We start from the raw sequence: 19,015 nt of genomic DNA, 5'->3' as shown, positions 1-19,015 counted from the left end.
TTTAAGGTTATCTTTAGATATCCTTTGGATAATCTTTATATTTGAAACAAGGAATTTTCTTTGACAGCTCTTCCTCTGAATAGGCAATTCCATGACCTCATGCCTTTCAAAATATAGTGTCTCAACCTTGTGTACATCAGATTGAGAGTGGCCAAAAGACCTAACCCTAGCCCTAACCCAAAAGCTAGCCTTAGACTGCCCTATCTCTATGATGACATGCCACTATATTTTCTGAATTTTTGTCATCCAGTCAATTGGTTTTGATAAGAAACTGTGATCATTGTAGAAAAATTAGAACATACGGTATCTTAACTTCCTATCCGCTAAAACAAATGCCATACAATGGGTTGGCTTAAGCAGTGGGAATTTATTGTCTCACGGTTTTGAGGATAGAAGTCCAAAATCCAGGCATCAGCAAAGTGATATTTTCTCCCTGAAGACTGTGGCATTCTGGGACGGGCTGCCAGTCATCCTTTACCTTTTCTTTTAAGTCATGTGGCAATGAACATGAGAATGTCTTCTTTCTCCTCCAAATTCCTTTGACTTTCTGCTTCTTCCTGTGATATCTTCTGTATCCAATTTGCTTAAAAGGCCTGCCGTCATTCAGTGTGGGCACACTTTAACTAATGACATCTTCAAAGGTCCTATTTACAAATGGATTCACATCCACAGGACTAAGGGTTGTACCTAAACACACCCTTTGTGGGGAAAATGATTCAGTCTCCAACATATAGTTAAGAAAGAAGTAAACCAAAAAAGAAAAATAATCTACCCTTAATTTCACAACACAGTGATAACAACTGTTGACATCTTAATGTTCCCTCCATACTTAAATATATACAATTATGTTATATTACATATTTAATTGTGTTTACAAATCTTTACTTGTCCATACACATAATATGCTTATAGTTTATAGTGCATATTTGCAAAAATACAATCATACCACATCTAGTGTTTTATAGACTGCTTTAGATAAATGAAAATAACAAATCAATTTCTCCTCCGCAATATGAGAGCTGGAACCATGTCTATTTTACTCATTGCTGTATCCCCAGCAGCTAACACAGTATCTGACATATAGTAGCTGCTCAAATATGATTTGTTAAATAAGTGAGCATTAGGTTCTATGCTCTTTAAATATTTAAGGCTCCTAGGCTTTAATCTACCCTAAGGGACTAATGCATATATGATAAATCATGTTCTATCAGTTGAAGGAGAGTCAAGTAGATTTTAGAATGAATATCATCTGATTTTAGACTTGTTTCCCCCTTTTGTGACCCAGAATGTTCTGGGAGAAGATTTTTGCCACTTTGTGTAATGATCCCTATTATGCTTGGAGTGTTGGCAGTCATGGGAATAACTATTGGTCTCCTGGTTCATTTTGTGGCAATTGGTCAGTATGGACTATATTTTTATTTCATCCTTACCTACTAAGTCTACTTTTAGTTTTAAAAACTGACAAATAATTGACATAAATATTAAATTTCTTCATGGAAATTTGTTCATCTATTTACTATTTTATTTCAATATAATACTTTTCTCTTTATTTGATACAGAAGTTTATTATGTTTTTTGAATCAGATGCCTCCTTGATACACTCTATGAGTTACGTGGTGATTTGGATATATTATATCCCCCCAAAAGCCATATTCTTTGATGCAATCTTGTGGGGGCAGATTTATTAATCTTTCTGTTTAGGGTGTGACCTCTTGATTGAATGTTTCCATGGAGATTTGACCCGGCCCATTCACAGTTTGTCTTGATTAGTTCACTGGAGTCCTTTAAAGGGGGCTCACACAGAGTGAAGAAGGACAAAAAAAGCCCCAAGAGATGCTTGCTGATGCTTAGAGATGCTTGGAGATGCAAACAGAAGGATGTTTGAAGATGCTAAGCTAAGAGATGCCAGCCCAGAGTTTGCTCTGGAGAAGCTAAGAGAGGATCCAGACACTTAGATGTACAGGAGCTGATGAAGCTAAGAGAGACAAGCCCGGAGACATTTTGGAGAATGTCATTTTGAAATGCAACCTGGGAGCAAAGGACCAGCAGACACCAGCCATGTGCCTTTCCAGGTGACAGAGGTGTTCCAGGCGCCATCGGCTGTTCTTCGGTGAAGGTATACTCTTATTGATGCCTCAGTTTGGACATTTTCATGGCCTTTGGACTGTAAACTTGTAATAATAAATCCCCTTTTTCAAAGCCCATCCATTTCTGGTATTTTGCATAATGGCAGCTGTAGCAAATCAGAACAAGTTTTATCATCAACTATGGGGTTACGAGCAAGACTGAAATACTCGATACTCTGATGCCAACATTCATTGTTAATAAAGAAGCTTATGTAACAGGTTTGTTGTTGAGTTGGTAGACACATCCTTTAGTTAACACACATCAAACTGTAGAAATCCCTACTCTTATTGTTCAATTTTACTATTGCTTGCTGAGCTATGATGGATAAGTAGGGATGGACTTTCTACAAATGCCTCTTTTCATAGTAGCTAGCCAAGAATAGTCAAATGAGTGAAACTTGACCTTACATTAAGAACTTTTATTAATATTACACTCATAAAGCTTGATCTTCCAATTTCTTTTTTACTTTTCTGAAAAATAAATCCTTACATTTTGTAATCATTAAATGTTTTCAAAGAAGTTTGACATCAATTATTTCATTTTATCCTCACAATAGTCATTTGTGCTGGGGAGGGCAACTTTTATTACTATGCCTATTTTCACATGCAGGAAGCTGAGGCTTAGAAAAGTCAAATGACTTGCCCCATATCATAAATTTTTAAATAGAATAGCTGGGCTCAAACCCAGATTTTAATATTTATTATTCTATTCTATCATGATTTTTTCTGAGTTTTATTACTCTGAAATATATTACCCTGTACAATAATACAGTTTGCCTGTTTCAGTGCCAATTCTGCCTTTTCTTTGTACATGACCTACTCTCCTTTGTTTTTGCCTACTCTTTGGAACACTCCCTCCAGAAGGATGGGGAATAGCCCTTAGTGTCTTGCTTGCCATGTGTTTCCAGGAAAACTGTATAGTCTGGATCTTTCTGTTCTTCTCTTGCCTCAAGTCATTAAATATTAGGGTTCTTCACGTAAATTCTTTAAGGAGAATGCTCTTAGTTTTGCAAATCAAGCTTTGTGAAATAGAAGCCCTGTCAATATGTTAGTGGACACAGATAATTTATTTAGTTATCATTCCTAAATATAGTTTAGATTTTAACAGGTCCCTTCTGGGATATATTGCCTTAATGAAAAAGAGTATTACAGAGGGGACAACTGCAGGCACCCTTGCTTGAGAAGAATGTATTTGGGAAAATTATTGGCCCTCAAATTTTTCCTACATGGAAGGCTACCTTCTATTTCAGATACAAGGCTAGTCCTGCTTGCATTACCTTAAGCTTAATTAGGTGAACTGGACTACTTGTAGAGTAAAAAGGGACACTCAAACTCTCTTGTAAAGGTTACAGGAGTTGATTTGGAAGATGGGTTTGCTCTAGGATTCTAGTTTAGGAACCAGTATAATCTTTGATAATATTGCAGATAACTTCAACTGGAAGACAACTATTATAATCCCTCATTCAAGTGGTATGAAATTAGTTTCACTGTGTCCCAAGCCATTTATTCATTGTTTAGCTTCTATTTCTTGGATTAACTCAGAAATTAATAATCCAGAAAGATCATTATTCTCTAAATGACTTTGGTTCAGCCCTTTCTAATAGTTTTCTTACATACACATTTATAAGAAATTACAAAATCCTTCAGATAATTTATGGAGTAGTTCTAAACCCTAACTTTCCCTCAGAATCACCTATGGAAATTATTAGACAGAATCTGGCATCTGGCCCTCATTTGCACTGGTTGCCATTTCATTTCCTGTTTTCAAAATCTAGCAATCATATCTGGGTAAGGCCTAGGAGAAGATAGAGGAAACTAACATTTATTTTAGATTGCAAATAGATATCTGACTTCCAGGACAACACATTATTTCAGTTCAGGAAATTATAATTTTCAAAGTCTATAATTAGCACTCAGAAACCATGTGGTTTATTTTTAAGGTGAATCAAAAGCCCAATTGCTCTCAAGATGTATGAATTGCTAATCACTTAACCAAAACAGGGTATTATTTGATATTAGTACCTATATTTAAGAGTACATATACGGCCTGAGAGAGAGACCTCTCTTTGCAGTGGCTGTGGAGCAAAATGAATCTTCTAAGATAATATTTGTTTAAATATTTCTTTGAAGGACAAGTGATAAAAGGAGAGGGCACTTATAATGGTGTAATTGCCAGCATCTCTTCTGGGTCTGGGATCCCAAAACAAAATAACTCTGACAACCAGCCAACCAATCAATCTACCTATGTACAGACCAAAAAAAAATAAAAAAACCTCCAAAGAATCTTCCTCAAAAGTAAATTACTAGAAAAAAAAAATGTCTCAGGAATGGCTTGTTGGCTTTCGCCACCCACTGGGCTAAGTTGGTCTCAGCAACCTGCTAGTGCCTCCCAGTTGTCTTCTCGCCAACTCAACTTTTTTTCTGTACCAGTTAATTTTTCCAACTATTAATAGAATAAAGGCAATTTTCTAAAAAAAAAAAAATTAGTTGTTATTGTATTATAATACAATATTACAATATTGTATAATAATAATTTGTATATATAAATTAAAAACAATTTGGCTACAAAAATATATTTCATGCCAATCACTTTCTTGGCCAGTTCTCTTTCTCATACATGTTTGAAAGATTCTGATATCTAGTTTATGGTCTACATCTCCTTCTATGAACCGTACTTCTAAACCAGTTAGATTTTTAGGAACCCTTGAACTTTATACACACTGGGACAATATCTATGTATTGTTCTTTAATGTATGAAGTATGATAATTAAAAGGAGGGAAATTCTGTATGTTCACAAAACATCTAAAGAATCAAGAAGCACCACACTAGAACATTTTTGTTGTTTCTAGTTTTGATCCCATTGATTTGTATGTACGACTACAGCTGACATGCCAGTTTCCTCTAGCAAAGAGGGATAGCATGGGGGCTGAAATTGAAGCTATTTTACATCAGATGTTTAAAGGTAGCATGGAATCCTGAAATGCAGTTCTTGCTTCCATTAAACTTACGGGTATTTTGCTTATTTCCACTCTTTTCTGTACTATTAAAAATGTGCTAAAAAAAATGAACCAAGAGTTTCAGGAATTTGTTTAGGAAAGAATAGCTTTACTAAACTCCAGCACTCCTAGCAGTGACTGAGTAGTGGAAGGGTCAATAGTCTTTATCTGAAGAGTGAGGGTTAAACTGGAGGCATGACTATATGCTAGAAAGGGTAGGCTGTTATAAACAAAGGGGTAAAGAGTCCTAGTTAAAGCATTTTTCCTCCCTACCACTACCTTTGTCATGTTTTCATGACAAGAAGCCAATTTAGGGTTTTCTTGGTCGTTGAGTATGGAGATTGCAAGAATAAGGGTAAAAGAATGGAATCATGAGTAAAGAATATCATAAATGGATAACTGGAAAAAGAAGAATTGAAGCAAAACTGGACAATTTTGTCTAACAAGAAAGTAAAAAGCTTGACTATATCAAACACATTTATTATAAGATTGAAACAACACTGCAACTTGGAAATAAATTCTCTTTAGAGTGTCATGTTGCCCATAAGATACATCAGGGCATTCATTCACTCAACAGATATTCATGGAACAGCTATTATCCATATGGTGCCTTACATTTAGCACTGCATATGCCCTATAAATGTAGACATTAGTCTCCATCTTCAAGAATTTTGCAACCTACTTGGGGAAATGAGAATTATATGCAAGTAGACACATAAAAGTTAGTGGTTTAAAGATGCTTGAGACTGGAAAGAAGGATAAGTAGTAGTCACCAAAACCAAGACAGAATGAGGTATCATGGTAGGAAGCATTGCTTAGGAGATGCAGGAAATCACTGAAGGCTTTCAAAAAATGTTTTTGGATGTGTTACTTATAAAGCATAATCAAAGATACCTGGTCTTGTGTAAATAAATCCTTTCTCAGGTTGTGGAAGACAACTGGCCAACACTATCATAGCAGACAAACAGATTCTGAGAGGAAGAGATGTTCTTGCAGGGGAATGACCACTGCAGGCCAGCATGCAGTGGAACAGACAATGCCACTGTGGAGCCTCTCTGAACAGCAGGTGGTGGTTATTATCTGCAGCTCACTGTTTTGCAAAGTAAGTTCAAAAGTTTGAATAAAGTGTAGGATGCCGGGTACAAACCTATTTCAGATGGCCTTTGGGTTCTAAACCTAAATGTGTGGTGGTTCACCAAGACCATATGAAATCTGCAATCACCAGCATAATCAAAGAGCAGTGAAGGCATTTAAATTTGGGAAAGAAGAGGACAGTGAATGGAAGCAATTAACATTTTCTAAATAGTTATCTTGGCCTGGCATTATGTGCTTCACCTATATCATTTTACTTAATTGTCATGATAAATCTTCATAGAAGTTATAATATAAGCTATTTAAAGATGAGGAAACTAAGGCTCAGAAAAGTGAAGTAATGTGGCCAAGATCATGAGAGAATATCTCGATAATTCTCTCAAGCACTAGGAACTCTCTATTTAATAAGTCAGGCCCTTGATCTTGGGGTTTGCCATTATGACACTTATACCTGCAAAAGAGAAGCTAAGCCTACTTATAATTATGCCTAAGAATCACCCCCAGAGAACCTGTTTTGTTGCTCATATGTGGCCTCTCTCTTTCAGTCAACTCTGCAAATAAACTCACTGCCCTCCCCACCTACATGGAACCAGAGGTGTAACGCTCCCTGGCAACATGGGACATGACTCCCAGGGATGAGTCTGGTCCTGGCATCATGGGACTGAAAATGCCTTCTTGACAAAAAGGGGGAGAAGAAATGAAACTAAGTTTCAGAGACTTAAAAATTTCAAATAGAGTCAAGAGGTCATTCTGGAGGTTATTCTTACACATTATAGATATTTCTTTTTAGTTTCTAGTGTATCAGAATAGCTAGAAGGAAATAGCTGAAACTGTTGTACTGTAATCCAGTAGATTTGATTCTTAATGATGATTGTATAACTATACAGCATTTATCATGTGATCATGTGATTGTGAAAGGCTTGTGACTGACACTCCCTTTATCCAATGTATGGGCAGATGAGTAATAAAATAAAGACACAAATAAATAAATAATAGGGGGTAATAAGGGATATGGGATGTTTTGAATATTCTTTTTAATTTTATTTATTTTCTTTTTTTTGGAGAAATGAAAATGTTCTAAAATTGATTATGATGATGAATGCACAACTATAGGATGATACTGTGAGTATTAATTGCATACTTTGAATGGATTATATGGTGTGTGAATATATCTCAAAAAATTGCATTCAAAAAAAACTTGTTCAGAAACTTGATGGGGCTTGATTAGGAGGAAGAACACATAAGTCACTTTAGCTGTGGAAGGGTGGCAGGACTATTTTTTGTGTGTGTGACTAAAAATTTGATAACATCCCCATGTCAAAGATATTTTTTAAAATAAGAATTTAAGTGCTTTATAGTGCAGTGTTGTTTGGGAGACTCATAACTTACCATTATGAGATAATGACCACTAAGAACAATGCTATAGCCCAGAAACTGAGTGTGTTCTAATTAAATTGTGTTCTCTAGGAAAAATAATAAAAGAAGACTGAACTGTCAACTTAGGAACTGTAGCAAATAAACTATATATAAGACAAGCACAAAATATTATTTTTCATGAAGATTATTGTGGTACTGTGGTTCATGATGATACTGCTTTTGTGCAACTTGCTGAGGAAGTTTCCTTTACAAAGGGCATTCATAGGATCTGTCTTCCAGAAGCCAAAATGAAACTCTAAGAAAATGACAGTGTTGTAGTTGCAGGATGGGGAACACTTTATATGAATGGTAAGTGTTTTGCAAAAACTTAATAGCTTCATGGGAATAATTATTTAAACAATCAATCAATCACTCTTTCATGCAATTAATCATTCAGTAAGTATATCAAAAAGAAAACTGTAAGGTAGTTTGGTTCGAAAGAAAGGCAACAAAGCCAAATGGGCAGGTCACATAGAAAAGTTTTGTTTGAGAGAAGTCTCAGGGCGGCCCCTGCTGGCAGAAAAGCTAGGCGCCAAGGGGAAAGCGCAAAGTCGGGTGGTGGTATTTTTTTTAAAAGGCTTTTTGCCAATCAGGAGGTTACACGGTGTAAGGTATATGAACTTTGGCCAATAGGGGGTTACATATAGTTTATAGTAAATTTGGCAATACCTGGTTTGTGCATTTGAACAGGAGAGGTGAGGGAGGGAATAAATTTGTGAGGGAAAGGGAGGGGTGACAGTGATGGGCAAGAACAAAGAACCTGGCACAAAAATGGGGAAAGGGAGGGGGCAGCAACGTGAAGCATGGTCTGATCTGCAGCCTGGTTTTGCAAAACAGGGAGTGGGGGAGGGTCCCAGGGCTCAAGGCCCAGATCTAACAAAAACCACTTTTGCCAAATGGCAGGACCAGAAGCCTGGCATTCATTTTCAATTTCTAAAATATCCCTGGGTATGTAGGTGAGAAAAATTGGAATTATGCATGAGGCAATCAGCTGTAATAAACATCCAAAAGAGCCCAGTCTAGCCTGGGACTGGCCTGACTCTTGATGACCACAAGAATCTGCTTTATTCCATAAACATTCTTTGTCCCAACAAACAAGGCTAAGATCCCTGTAATATGCATCATTCATTGCCTGGAAGTTGCTTTCTATTGACACTTCAACAAGTTGTTGTGAAGATCATTGACAATAAAACTTGCAATGCTCTATATGCATTTTCTGGCCTGGTGACTGACACAATGCTGTGTGCTGGATTTACGCCAGGAGAAGCTGACTCTTGTCAGGTACATTTAGATACGTCATCAAATCATTTTCTCCTGAAGTACTATTAAATAGAAATCTCTATCAACATAAAATAAATTTTTGTGGTAATGATTTCCACATAGAAGCTTATTTCAATCCACTTAATAAATATGTATTACTCCCCTTTCTGAACCAGGCACCAGCCCAGATGCAGAGATGAACACGATCCCTGAGCTAATGGAGTTTTCAGTTTAGGAATTCATACAAAGGTTAATACTTAGAAGTTTATAAAATAAGTCTATTTTCTGGGCAATGTGAAGACCTGGAATGCTGCTCCCTTCTTATCCCAAGATGCAACAGAGATTTAGCATGTGTTCAAGTCACCCCTGCCTCAAAAGTTTCTTTCATGAAAACTTAGGTTCAGAGTAATGCTCAGTTCAGCTAAATCACCCTCTACATATGCAATACTGGACTCATAATAAAGTCAAATTCCAGTCTGCCCAGCCCAATATGTGGCAGCTCTAGGCAATATATTCTGATTTGTATGTGACTTGGGTTTTGCATAGACCCAAAGGGTTCCATGTTTGGAAGCCCAAAGAAGCTTGTCTTGATTTCAGCACCCAGGGGTTACTGATAAATCCAGAGAAGAGGTAAAAGGAAATTCTTGCTACAGAGCAAGAAACATTTCTTTCTCTTCTTCTTCTAGAATGATTTCAGAGGTCCACTAGCTTACCCTGACTCTAGAAATATCTGGCATCTCATTGGAATAGTAAGCTGGGGTGATGGATGTGGTAAAGAATAAGCCAGGTGTATATACATGAGTGACTGCTTGTTGTGATTGGATGCCTCCAAGATTGGCATCTGAAGTAAAGTAACCCTGGAATGGAAAAGAATGAAGCATTCTTATCCATTGCTTCAAAAGCTTGTTCTGTTGTCTTTTGGTAAACAAATCTTTTTCTTATATACAAATGTATAAAGGTCCTTATCAATATTTTATTATATCTAAAACATTCTCCATTTATTCATTTGTCTATTTTACATGGGGGACAAGAAGAAAAATAAAGAAAATAAGTCCAAATATTACAGTGTTTGTATTCATAGTCTGGTTCTGATTTATGTCGCCATTGTATTCAGAATTGAACTTAATTTGTTTTTCAGAATTAAAAAATATTATATATCTTGTATGCTGGAATTACCAAATGTTATCATGGACTTTAAAAATTATTGCATTCTTTTAAACTGGAGTAAGTGAGACAAGTAATGTCCTTTCTTTTTTTACTGATATGTGAGAGAGTTTGTGAACTCACAAAATCTTAGAATCTTGTAGTTGAGAATGAATATCAGATATTTGCTAGACCACATCTCTCAAATTATAGATCATGAAACAGAAGACCAGGGGAGAAATTATTTGCTTAAAATCATTCTTTATCATATTTGATAAGTTGTAACTTTTTCTTAAGTTTACCCTCATAGACTTCAGATCCAAAATTTAATTAGAATGAAAAATAATTTTTAAAGCTGCAAATTATTTATGTATCATTTCTTCATGTCCTTCTTTTGTCATTTGTTTACCTTCTTTTGTGCAATAGCTGTCCTTACAGTGAATGTGCAGTTGTATGTGGTGCTGACTCTACAAATAATTTACCTTTTGTGATTGCCTAAAATAAAAAGTACCTAAAATTTTTAAAAGCAGCTAAAATAAACTAAAAAGAGAAACAGTCTTCCTTCAGTTTTTTTGTGGGGTTACCCTTTTATTCTTTCTTCATTTTAAAGTATGAATCAAATGACTTGTGTAGCAATGTTATGCTAATCCATAACCAGATGTGGCTAGATGGTGTTTCTTTTTTCTCCCCACTCTCCCAGGCAGGTTGCAGTTATTTATTCTACACATGTTTTTGAGTACCTAATATGTTCCAAGAACTGTTAGGTATAAACGTAGTATCTGCTTTCAAGGATGCTACATTTAGTGAATAATGATTGTTAATGAGCACATAAATAAGATAATTTCAGATTGTGACAAGTGTAGTAAAAGAAATAAATAGTAATATGATAGAAAATAGATAGTATAAGGAATGCTTTGGATTGGGAGGTATGAAAAAAATCTCTCTAAAGGGGTGGTATTTGAGATGGACTTAAATGATGAAAAGTCAACATATACAAAGATCTCAAAGAAGAAAAATCCAGGCAAAGGGAACACAGGGGCCTAGTGGGTAAGTGAGAAATCACGGGAGATAATATGGAAGAGGGAGCTGGGTCCAGGTCAAGTAGGGCTTTACGAGCCAAAGTGAAGACCTTAGATTTTATTCTAACTTCAGTGGGAAGCCTTGGAGTTTTCTAAGCAAAGGAGTGAGTGAAATGATCTAATATACACTTTGAGAAGACTACTTTAACTTTGATAAACAGAATGGGCTGGGAAGGTGGATGGGGTGCTACACAGTGAGAAGGAGGGAGTCAGGTTAGAAAGCTGTCGCAGTTGTCCTGGCCAGAAATGAAAATATAATCACCCTTTTCCTTGGGTCAAGAACATACCTAGGTAAGATAGCAGCAGGGAACATTCTCAACTCTCCTTTGTCTTTCCCATATCAAATAATGAACCTGGAGTCATTTATGGGCAGTAGATATTTGATATATTATCCTTTTTTATTTTCTTTATTGGATTTTTTTGGTAGGACACAGTTCACTTACAGCTGGGATGGGAAAGTCCTATCCTTTACCTCTGAGACTGCATAGATGACTAGCCTTGAATCTTGGCCAAAATAAGGGCAGTGGACTTTATGATGTGCTGTTTAAAATCTGAAAATTCCCTGGCACTCCTCAAGGCCAATTTGTTTTCTGATAACTTTCAAATAGCATAAATGGTTATATAGCCTGGTTTGATTACCTGACCAAAAGTGGCATATCCTGCTATGAACTTCTGCCTTGAGATCTCCGGAAGCTTAGATGGATCACACAGATTTGGTGGCTCAATCTGGAGACAAAACATGTATGTGTGTGAATAAAGACCTCGGAGAGCTTGCACCTACATAACTCTCAGTCGCCCAGTGCTTATCTGTACTCTTTCGCTTCTTGCACCGTATCCTTTGCCATTAAATAGAAGTCTTAAGTGACTCTTCTCTGTGGAACTTATCCTTTCAAATATCCAAATTTGTAAAATCTTTGCAAATTTTTAATATTTAAAATTGCAGCAGCAGGGTGCTGGAGCTGGCTTGCACCAACTCAGCAGAGACAACTGTTAAAACTTCAGTAATTGTATCAGCCAGTTTGTGAAACCCAGCCATAATTAAAAATGAAAGCTGATAAATTCTCAAAACTCATCACTTCCTGATTATTTTACTATATTTCACCAGTATCCATGCTCTTGAGGTTATTTACATCTATGGTTTCTATTTGATGAAAATATTATATCGCAGGGTGCTACTACATGTTTTTTCACATAGTGATGTCATGTGGGTAGCTTGAAATTGGCCATACTGGAAATATTTACACAATGAAATTGACAAATGCTACAAAGCAGCTCCCACTCCTCCACTCCTCAGAGGTGGTTGTTAGCTATTTACCAGCACACCACTGAATGTGACTATTCCTCAAGTATATGTTTAAAACAAGTCTTCACCAGAAGATGAAAATGGAGCACAATTTCGATTCAATATAAAATAGCTTTTGGCCATTTTTGGCCAGACATTTTCTTAAATGACATGTGTACCATCTGTTAATGACTGAGGTGAATAAGGTTTTTAATGGTTTTCATTTTCATAACTCCAATCCTAGGGGAGTTTCAGAAGAAGTTGTTTTGAAACATTTCATAATATATGAAGGATATTTCAGATTTGGAGTTTATGTGAATAATCAAAGAATTTCAGAAAAGACAAATTATGTCACAATTATTATACCGAATTTTAAAAATAAAATAATTCTGTTATACTTTTACATTTTGTTTCCTCAAAAAATTTAATTGTCTTCACTTAAAATTTGTCACAGTAGTCACTCATGGTTGAGTAAACCAAACTTTATTCTCATTAAATTAGGAGTATTCAAGTGTGTACAAGAATTCCATTAACTAACCATCTTGGGTTTTCTAAGCCTAGGTTTATGCTCCTTAAGTCAGATTTATTTCAGCTACCAAAAACAAGATTAGACAAGAAAAGTTTCATTAACCAGGGTAATGAGAAACTGCCCCCACAATATCCTTCCCAGCCATTTGATAAAAGAGAAGAGATTGAGAGGAATCAAACCAAGTCATGATCACAGCAAGCAACTCAAGAGTTGGAGGGCTGTTCTAAGCTAACCTGACTTCCTTATAAAGAAAACCGCTGCCTGCCACCTGAACTGTTGGCCCTCTTACTAATCCCTAATGTACTCTAATGGCATTGTTCAGAGGCAGGAATCTCAGGGACAAGATCTTAGTAATCAGGAAGGATTAGTCTGGGTGCAGCATCTCTCTCTCCAACTTTAATTCAGTAAAAAGCTTGACTCACTTTTCCTACTCATTATTGAAGACACAGTTCAAATGTAACTTCCCACCAGGAAGATTTTCCTGTAATCTTCAAGCTGGTGCTCCAGATTACCCCTGCCAAACACCTGTTACTGCATTTTCCACCCGTATGTAAAAACGACCTGTTTCTGCATCTGAATCTCCTACAAGACCATGAGCTTCTCAATAGGTCTTTTTCATCTCTGTGTTCCCGTACCTGTGGCAGGTTCAGTGGAGATAATCATGGTGTCTGACATAATAAAAGTGAAATGAACTATCAGGATCTGGTTGCTACTTCCTTCTCTGTATTATTTCTACTCCCTTGCAGTTAATCTAGTTCCAATCACACCACTAAGTTTTCTGAAACATTCTATACTGTGTCTTTCCAAATTGCCTGGGATGTCTTCTCCTAAAGTTTTTTTTTTCTGGTGAATTCCTATTATTCTCTAAACTTTGGCTCGAACCTTTGTAAGATTGTTTATCCTCTGTGCTCTCATGAATTTTGGGCCCATTTTCATCAAATCAACATCTCTTTCTGAAAAGTTCTAAAGAGCCTATAAATACAGTTTCTTTTTAGCCATATTACTTTGGCCCTGACCCTACAAAACCCTATGTTTTTTTGCCAATTCTACCTTTTTCTCTACTCATATCCATATCAAAGATAAGCTTTTATTTAATTCAAGGATATTTCCAAAAAAATTTTAAATTGCATCAGTAATGTGTGAACACATTATCCTTTTGAAAAAAATAAACACTTTACAGATCAGGCTAAAGTTTCTTTAATCATCATTTCTAATTCATGTGCCTTTCTTTATCCTCAAAGGTAATAATTATTTTGTGAATAATTCAAGATCTTTTCCCCCATGAATTAAAATACATATGTTAGCACCCATTGAAAATGTGCAGTATTGTTTACTGTTTCTATTACGTGTTTATGGTTTCAGTTATAAGTTGCATTGTGTCTACCCAACAGATGTGTTGAAGTCCTAATTCCTAGTACCTCAGAATGTGACCTTATTTGGAAATAAGGCTGCAATAGAAGGAATTGGGCAAGTTGAAATGAGATCATATTGGGGTGGCTGTCACCTTGAGTTTGGACCACTTCCCTCCAGATCTGTGAGACAATAAATTTCTATTGTGTTAAGCCACCCAGTTTGAAGTACTTTGTTACAGGAGTTCTGGGAAACTAAGACAGCATCATACTGAATTATCATTTTCCAGCTCACACTTTACTCAAAAATTTTTCTTGATATCATTCTATATAGACCAACAACTGTATCAGTCAGATTTCAGAGCAGGAACGACATTTTAAGCAGAGAGAAATTTGAAGTAGGAAATCATGTAATTTCAAAATTATCAGAAGGACTGGGCATACAGGCTATAGGCTAAGCCTCAAGGAATGATTCCCAGGACAATAGAGAACTGATGCCCAGGAAGAGTTACTACACTGATGTTATTGAAACCAATAGCTAAAATCCAGGGATCAGAAAGCCTCCAGCATCAATGACATCATCATGTCATTATGGTCTCCAGACACCCACCCATTGGTCTGGCCTCTGCTTCTTCTAAAATTACTTCCTGGCCTCTGGAAAGTTTGAAGATGGACATCGGAATGCTGCTGCAGGAAACATCACATTTATATGACCCTTTGCTCCAGTTTGCTAAAGCTTCTGTTATGCAAAATACCAGAAATGGATTGGCTTTTATAAAGGGGGCTTTATTTGGTTACAAAGTTACAGTCCTAAGGCCATAAAAGTGTCCAAACTAAGGCATCAACAATAGGGTACTTCACTGAAGAACGGCCAATGGTGTATGGAACACCTGTGTCAGCTGGGAAGGCATCTGACTGGTGTCTTCTTCCTTTGCTCCCAGGTTGTGTTTCAAAATGGCATTCTCCAAAATGTTGTTCTTGGGGCATTTTGTCCTCATTTAGATTCTCCGGAGCAAACTCTGGACTAGCATCTCCAAAGCATCAGCAAAAGTCTGCTTTCAACGGCCATCTCCAAAATCTCTCTCAGCTGCAGCACCGAGCTCCTTTGTCTGAGTTCTTATAGGGCTCCAGTAAACTAATCAAAACTCATGCTGAATGGGCAGGGCCACACCTCCACGGAAATAATCTAATCAAAAGTATCACCTATAGTTGGGGGAGTCACATCACCATGAAAACAACCTAATCCAAATATCCCACAAGATTGGATTAAAAGATCATGGCTTTGCAGGGGACATAATATATTCAAACTGGCACACCTTTTATCAGCAGAAATCCAAAAAGTAGCTTCAATTTTTTCCTTGGAAGACTTCTGACTCACTTCCCCCTTCTAACTTTCAATTGAGTATCTAGTTGGCAGTATCTAATGCAAACTGGATTCTTAGCAGAACCTTAACTGTAAGGGAGGCTGGGAGATGTATTCTTAGCTTTCAAAGCTCTGCAGCATAGAAAGTGATCCTAGAATGGAAGATGAGTGAGTCAACCCACCATATCCACTACAATTTTATTTCTTTTAGCACCTGCATAATATTCCATAATATAAATATACAATGGTTTATTTAGCCATTTCTCTATGGATTAATAATTTGTTTCCTTTTTTTGCTATTTCAAATTTTTGTGATGAACATTACCATATATTCTTGTTTGAGTGCATGTGTCAGGATAGATACTTAGTTAGAAACCAGGAAGTGAAACTGCTTGGTTATCAGGACATTTTAAAATTAAATAGATGCTGCTAAACATCCCTCTAAATTAACTATCTCAATTCTAACTCCTGCCATCAGTGTATGAGAACCCATTTCCTCAAGCTCTTATCAAACCTTGAAATAGTCAATATTTATATATTTTCAATTTTAATAGTGCTATATTATTGGTTTAATTTGTATTTCTATTATTACTTATAGGTAAAATTAAGCATCTTTTTATATGTTAATTGACCATCTGCATTTATTCTATGATTACCCTTTTCAACTCCTGTACACATTTAACATTGAGTTTGTAAAATGTTTTTGTTAATTTTTAGATACATATATTTAGGATGTTAATCATATATTTGAAATATATAACTTATTGACTGAAAGTCTACTGGATACTAAACACTGTAATGAGTATTATGAAAAATAGGGAAGTATAAGATAAGGTTACTGCTTTCAAATTCAAGTAACTTACACTTTCATTGGGGTGATAGGACCATCACAGAACAGAGTTTGATAGAAATCAATATAACATAGCAGATGATTAAATCCAAAATGAGTTCTGATGACAGTAAATGATTAGAGGCCAGAACAAGGAGATCAAAGAGGATAACAGTTGACAGGGAAGGCTTAGTGAAAGAAGTGACAATTAGATTGGACCATGAAGTATGAGTAAACATTGGATGGACAGACATTGGAAATCCTGGGAGGATTAAATAACATAGAGGTAGGGAAGTATTTAAAGGAGAGGAACTAGGGGAGAAGTAGCTGGAGTAAAGTCAAGCTTTAGATAAAGTCTTTTTAAAGACAACACAATGTGCCAGGCACTGTGCCAAGTACTTAGTATATATCTTCTCAGTTGCACACAACCTTGTAAGTCTGGTTTGTTATCCCCAGTTTCACCTATGAGAAAGTAGAAGCTCAGAGATGGAGGTCAAACAGCTAGTTACTAGTGTATCTGGCATGGATAAAGAAGACAGATGGCTTTCTGGAAGACCTTGAATATCAACCAAAGAAGTTTATAATTGATTTTGAAAGGGGTTGAGACCTTTAAATATTTTTGAACAGAGAAATGTCATGAAGATGCTTTTCAGTAGGATGAATCACACCAATTAATACCATCATTCTGCTCAAAAGTCTCCTCAGAGAGGGCTTTCCTGACCACCGTAAAGATAGCCACCCCACCCCCCATTCCCAGTTTCTATCCAATTACCCTGTTCTATTGTATTCACAACATGTATAAATATCTCATATTAAATTAGGTATTTACTATTTTTTGAGTATTATCTTTCTTTTCCATTAGAGTGTAAGCTTCAGGAAGGCAGAGACCTTATTATATCCTTGTATTTCCACTACTAGGAACAATATGTAGCCTCAGGAAGTACATGGTAAATATTTATTAAAATGAATGAATAAATACAGTGAGTGAAAAAGTGGTTAAAGATATGAAACATGATGCTAAGTGTCTAGATATATGTACCCAAAGTATCTAAGCTACATTCTGATATTTCCTGCTTTCGTAAGACTTGGGAGTATCACCTAAAATCTTAATCCATATTCACTTAGTAAAACAACTCTTGACTAGATGCATGAGTTCCATTTCCTATAAAAGAATTACAAACCCATAACTGATATTTCTTACTCCAAAACCTATGTCCATTTGTTAAAAAAACCTATTAAAAGTATGTGCGGTGTCCCAGTGAGAATTTTAAGATTAAGCGTGTTTCAAATGAGTAATGCTATAGCAGAATTATTTAAGTTCTTTGTCAGAGACTGCTCTGGTTTCACTGGGGAGGAGCTCTATGTCATGAAAGCCTCAGTGAATCCTGAGTCAGAACTCTGATTCACCAATCTGTGGTGGCATTTCATAGGTGTATCTCTCAGATGACCTACCCAGTTACGGTAATTGTTTTTTTCTAAGTATCCAACTCAAGGAGAATTTTCACATCTTCCTTTAAACCACAGACCCACAGCTGTCATCAACTCTTGTTAAACAAGTTTCCTTTTAATTGCTTTTGGCTATTGTACCCAGGCCTTAAAATTCCAACTATCATTCTGGTTAGCACATTTACCTGAGAACCACTGATCAGGACAAAAGAAGCGCGGAAATTTTCTTTAACATTTTTTTTTTTTTTAAATCAACAGCCAGTATATCAGCACATTATGTATAGGTAAGTGGAGATTTGCTTGTCTCAAATTCTGAAATAGAATTAACACTGTCTTCCTAATATGACCCCTACCCAAGAGTTGCTGTAAAACAATTGAGGTTAGAGAGAATTTGTAGTTTTTCTACTGAATTTTGGGTTTCCTGCATGAAGACAATCCTGCCACAAATATGTTCTTGTGTCTGGAATCTATAGAAACAATTTGGGGAGTACTTCAGAGAGGTGACATGCAGCTTATCATCCTGTGAATGAAAAATGATATGAATGTGTGACTGTTGGAAAGTGGAGAGGAGGTAGTAGATAGAAGAAGAAGAAAATTTTCTTCTCTGGTAAATCAAATGCTAAATTGCTGTTGATGATGATGACAGCTCCCTTGTAATTGCTTAACATCTTGTGCTTTCTAAACAAGTGTTTCATGAATACAGTCTTATTTGAGTCTCACACTGTCACTGCTTCATATGTGTTCTCTGTAAAACACATAAAACCACAAATTTTTATCTGTGAAAGATTCATGAACCAGAATAGTATCACTATGTATAGACAGGTGCTATTTATTTTTCAAGTATCTAAAGAGGTAATTGTTAAGTAAACAGTGATCATTAATGCCAAAATTTTGAAAAACATCCTTTCAGCTTGCAAATAGTTTTCACTGAAATACATGAAATATAGCAAAATTAACTGGACCTGATTATAAAATATTTAATGTTTTGATAACTTTGGAATATAAACTGTATACTTTACTCAAATATTTATTTAAATATTTGCATATTGAATCGATAGTCGAGCTCATTAAGACAATATATGTGTTCATATATATATATATATA

At 36.0% G+C, this 19,015-nt stretch overlaps 1 pseudogene; it reads left to right on the top strand.

Annotated features, from left to right (window-relative positions):
- Positions 1–1,320: 1,320 nt before the first annotated feature.
- Positions 1,321–9,746, top strand: LOC119530291 (annotated as a pseudogene).
- The last annotated feature ends 9,269 nt before the right edge of the window (positions 9,747–19,015 follow it).

The sequence above is a fragment of the Choloepus didactylus genome, chromosome 3 (assembly GCF_015220235.1).
Source record: "Choloepus didactylus isolate mChoDid1 chromosome 3, mChoDid1.pri, whole genome shotgun sequence".
NCBI classification, from domain to species: Eukaryota; Metazoa; Chordata; class Mammalia; order Pilosa; family Megalonychidae; genus Choloepus; species Choloepus didactylus.
Note: the sequence above shows the minus strand (reverse complement) of the source record. Positions and strands in the feature narration are given on the sequence as shown.